Source organism: Triticum dicoccoides, chromosome 2B, assembly GCF_002162155.2.
Source record: "Triticum dicoccoides isolate Atlit2015 ecotype Zavitan chromosome 2B, WEW_v2.0, whole genome shotgun sequence".
Classification (NCBI taxonomy): Eukaryota; Viridiplantae; Streptophyta; class Magnoliopsida; order Poales; family Poaceae; genus Triticum; species Triticum dicoccoides.
Genome location: NC_041383.1, coordinates 3,145,078 through 3,150,718, shown reverse-complemented (window position 1 = coordinate 3,150,718; position 5,641 = coordinate 3,145,078).

Sequence of the window (5,641 nt, the reverse complement as noted above, 5' to 3'; positions counted from 1 at the left end):
ACAACATTCGGCTCCTCCCTCCCTAACCCTAACAAAAAGCAATGCTTTCCTTTTTCGCACTGTGATGAAAAGGTCATTCACATGTTTTGTTTCTTCTAAAGGCGTGGGAATCGCCAAGCCCCAGCTAAAGAAAACCAACATTTTCATAGTTCCTACCAAAGAAATCTAACACCTCCAATTCTGGCGCCAAGTTCTGGCCCGCTTCAGCCGTCCGATCTCCATTCAACATCAACATACCACTTCACGCGGAGTTACGATGCACCGTAGCGTTCCAACTGGCATCAAGCGTCCCTCATCCTCGCCACTGCCGCTATATGAATTGTCCTTTCCAGCACCAGACACTTCACTATCAGAAGGTCGTAATTCAAGGCCATAATTCCCTTCCAACCCATTCCAGATCCGGACCCCTCAAAGTTCAAAACTTTCCCCATGCAAGCCTGCGTGGCCAGCCACGGCGGAACCAACCCAATCTCGCAAAAGCGACCCCATCACAGGTTTCCACACAAGAACGCGGCCACACGCACGAACCTGGGGAGAAAACAACAGAACAACGGAGCGACAGGATCCGCAACAACATTCGGCTCCTCCCTCCCTAACCCTAACAGAAAGCAATGCTTTCCTTGTTTCGCCCAATGATGAAAAGGACATTCACAGGTTTTGTTTCTACTAAAGGCGTGGGAATCGCCAGGCCCCAGCTAAAGAAAACAAACTTTTTTACAGTTAATTTCTACCAAAGAAATCAACACCTCCAATTTTGGCGCCAAGTTCCGGCCCGCTTCAGCCGTCCGATCTCCATTCAACATCAACATACCGGTTCGCGCGGAGTTGGCGATGCACCGCAGCCGTCCAACTGGCATAAAGCGGCCCTCATCCTCGCCACTGCCGCTATTTGAAATCTCCCACTACTAGGAAAAGGGCTATAGATGGAAATGACACTAATGGCGCACCAGACAAGTGGTGCGCCATTAGTATATACTAATGGCGCACCACCCTCTGATGCGCCATTAGTGTTGAAACTACTAATGGCGCACCCTAACCACGGTGCGCCATTAGTACCAATTTTTTTTTGAACTAGTGCGCCTGTCCAAACATACTAATGGCGCATCCCCTGGTGGTGCGCCATTACTAGTTGTAACTAGTAATGGCGCACCATCCAGAAGGTGCGCCACTAATGTTATTTTTGTTATTATTGCTTTTATTCCTTTTTTTGCAAAAGTTCTAATGGCGCACCGCCAGGGGGTGCGCCATTAGTAACCTGGATTACTAATGGCGCATTTGTTGCTGGTGCGCCATTAGTAAGTGGGCAGCAACAAGATATTTTGGACAGCCTCTCCTCCCACACTCACTTTCTCCCCACTTCATTCTCTCCACCGCCTCCTCCTTGTCTCGGGTGCCTCCTCTTTTTCACCTCATTTCCACCATAGATTCATTCAAATTAAGTGGTTAAGTTACCTTGTTTTGCTAGGTAAGTAAGGGGGGAAGCTATATTTATGTTGTTCTCCCTACAAACAATGTGCACATGCACTTTTTATGGCCTAGCTAGATCTATGTATGTTCGTGGTGTTGCATATGTTTGTGGTGTTGCATATGTGTTTGTGTTTGGAGGTGTACCGGTATTTGAAATGCGATAGTTGCCAATATTTTGCCGGAATGTTGATTCATTTCCGTTTCGGCGAGAATTTTGGCATTAAGCATTCTTTTGGTCCTATTTTTAGGGAAAGTCATGCCAAATTTTTTCTTGGTTCTAAAATATCGTTTTTCTCTACCCCGCAGGCGACCATGGTCCGCACGATGACCGAAGGCATCGTGAATAGGTTTTTGAGGTCCGCGAAGGCCGAGATGCTTCAAAAGAACGAGACGGAGATAAGATGTCCGTGTCGAAGATGCAAGCTGAATAGCCTTATTGCGGACCCGGATTCCGGGCAGGTGCGGGACCACCTGCTCTTGCGTGGTTTCATGGATGGCTATCGGTGGCAAGGTGATGAAGATGACTACGAAGTCGTCCATGGGGGCCGGGCAAGAAATGAGGAAGGGCAGCAAGACAACCACCGCGGCTCGGGGGGGCGAGAAGACGAAGAATCCCCAGGAGATGATCACGACGGTGATGCTGTACACAGTCATCATGTAGAAGATGCAGGACATGATGATGATGCCGGCGGAGCAGACGATGTTGGACCATCGATGGGCTGGGTGCAGGACCCTCATATTCAAGAGCTGCTTCTCAAGCAGACAGATAACGCAAGAGCTGCCGCCCGAGAGAAAGCCAAGATGGATCAACTTGAGTTAGACGCGGTTACTCCGTTGTATGAAGGATGCAGGCCCGAGGATACCCGCCTGAAAGTAACGCTCATGGCTCTGGAGATGAAGGTAAAACACAAAATGACCGACGCATGCTTCGACGAGAACATGTCATTCTGGCACGAACGTCTTCCCAAGGGGAACAAGTGCCCGACCAGTTTGGAGGAGGCGAAGAAAATCGTGTGTCCTCTGGATTTACCGCACGTGAAATACCATGTGTGCATGAACAATTGCATCATTTATCGGGACGAGCACGCGGAGTCTACAATATGTCCGGTGTGCGGTGTCACTCGATACAAGAAGAGGAAGAAAGCTCCTCGAAAAGTGGTGTGGTACTTTCCGATCACTCCTCGTCTGCAGCGGTATTTCGCGAATCCTAAGGTAGCAAAGCTCCTACGTTGGCACGCGGATAGGGAGGAGAAGAAGCGAGAAGATGACGCAAATGATCCGGAGATAGATAAAAAAGACAAGATGCTGAGTCACCCTAAGGATGCGAGCCAGTGGCAAGCATTGAACTTCGAATACCCAGAATTTGGGAACGATCCAAGGAACATCGTGCTGGGCGCGAGCACCGATGGAGTCAATCCGTTTGGCAGCCAGAGAAGCACACATAGCACCTGGCCTGTGTTTGTGTGGATGTACAACCTTCCCCCCTGGTTGTGCATGAAGAGGAAGTACATTCACATGAGTATGCTAATTGAAGGGCCGAAACAACCAGGGAACGACATCAATCTGTATCTGGGGCTGCTGAAAGAGGAGCTTGACACGCTGTGGAAAACGCCAGCCAATACGTGGGACGCCGCAGAGAAAGAATATTTCCCTATGAGAGCCGCACTGCTCACGACGATGCACGACTATCTCGGTTACGGATATCTTGCGGGGCAGGTAGTCCACGGATTTTCTGGATGCGTAAGGTGCATGGATGACACAACGTATCGCCAGCTAGATAGAGATCCCGGGTCTTCGAAAACCGTGTTCATGGGACATCGAAGGTGGCTTCGCGACGATGACCCGTGGAGGAAACGCAAGGATCTGTTCGATGGTGAAACCGAACCCCGAAAACGCCCGTGTACGAGGAGCGGCGAGGAAATAGACAAGCTGTTGAAAAATTGGAAAGACTGCCCACTGCCGGGAAAGAAGCAAAAGACGCCAGAGCCGGGAAAGAAGCGAAAGGCGCCAGAGCCGCTGCTGAAGGTATGGAAAACGAGGTCTGTTTTCTGGGACTTGCCGTACTGGAAGATCCACCGTGTGCCTCACAGCCTTGATGTCATGCATATCACGAAGAACGTGTGCGAGAGTCTGCTTGGTACCCTGCTCAACATGCCAGAGAGGACCAAAGATGGACCGAAAGCAAGGGCAGACTTGAAATCAATGGGCATCAGGCAGGAGCTTCACGCTATATATATGATGATGATGATGATGATGATGATGATGTTGATGAGGCGAAGCAGGACACAGAAAGTCGTCGCAAAGGCAAAAAGGTCAAGAAGACCGGAAATGACTACCCTCCCGCGTGCTTCACTCTAAGTCAGGAGGAGATCGAGCAGTTTTTCACCTGCCTCCTAGGAGTAAAACTTCCTTACGGTTACGCGGGGAAGATAAGCAGATACCTAGACCCAGCGAAGCAGAAGTTCAACGGGATGAAGTCTCACGACTGTCACGTGCTGATGACGCAGATACTTCCAGTTGCAATCCGTGGGATCATGGACGCGCACGTCCGTGAAACGCTATTTGGCCTATGCAACTTCTTCGACGTCATCTCTCGGAAGTCGATTGGCGTGAGGCAACTCAGAAGGCTACAGGAAGAGATCGTGGTGATACTATGCGAGCTTGAGATGTACTTCCCGCCCACATTCTTCGACGTTATGGTGCATCTGCTGGTCCATATAGTGGAGGATATCATCCAACTCGGGCCGACGTTCCTGCACAGCATGATGCCGTTCGAAAGGATGAATGGTGTCATCAAAGGATACGTTCGCAACATGCCATGTCCAGAAGGAAGCATAGCCAGGGGCTTTCTGACCGAAGAGTGCATCTCCTACTGCACGAATTATCTAGGCATCGAGAACCCCGTTGGTCTGCCTGTCAACAGGCACCTCGGCAGGCTCGCTGGATGGGGTCACCGTGAGGGTCGCCGCGAAATGCATGTCGACTTCGAGGGTCGACTCACCGACTTTGAAAGAGCAAACCTAGTCGCGCTACAACACATAGACGTGGTCGATCCTTGGGTGGTAGAGCACAAAACCTTTATTAAGAAGACGTACAATGACCGAGGCCAACAGAGGACGGACGGAGATATACTCAAAGAGCACAACTCATGTTTCACGCGTTGGTTCAAGCAGAAGCTTCTGTCGTACCCTTTACATGAGGATTCTTCCGCGGAAGAACAACTCATATTCGCCTTGTCACAGGGCGTCGAGCACAACCTGATGACCTATGAGGCGTACGATATCAACGGCTACACATTCTACACCGAGGCCAAGGACATGAAGAGCGATGGTTATCAGAACTCCGGGGTAACGATGGAATCCTACACCGGTAACGACAAGGACAGATACTACGGAAGGATCGAGGAGATCTGGGAGCTGAGCTACGCTGGAGAGAAGGTCCCGATGTTCCGTGTTAGATGGGCCAAGAACGTCATAAAAGAAGACCGGTATTTCACCACCATGGTTATACCCGAAGCCAAATCCAAGACCGCGGGCGCAAACGTCACCGCGAAAAATGAGCCATGGGTACTGGCTTCCCAAGTGGACCAATGCTTCTTCATTACCGACCCGCCAAAGCCCAGTCGTGTTGTCGTGAGGAGAGGCAAAAGGAAGATCATCGGAATGGATGGAGTAGCCAATGAGCAAGACTTCGACAAGTATGGCGACCCGAGGATTGAACATGATGACGATGATGAAGTAGCAGCATACACCACAAGAAGAAGCAGGACCACCCTACCTAAAGGACGTCCGTTCCACAGAAGAACTCCATATGCGAAAAAGAAGGGCAAGAAGATTGTGAACAGATAGCTAGCTAAGATCGATTGTATTTAAATCGTAGCCTTCATTTCTCGATTGTATTTCATGGGTACTTTTTGAACTATCATGAATATTTTTAAATTTCATGGACACTCGATCTCGATCCCGGCCCCCTCCATCTCGATCGCTATCCCACCTCGCCAGATCCGGTCCCCCTCGCCGCCGAGCACCCCCCAGTCCACCGGCCGCCGCCGCCGACCCCCCGCACCCTCGATTCCCCTACTCAACCGCCGCCGCCGACCCCCCGCACCCCGCGCACCGTCTTATAAAAAAATAAGTATCAAACAGCTTTTTAAATGCTACTGTCTTATAAAAAA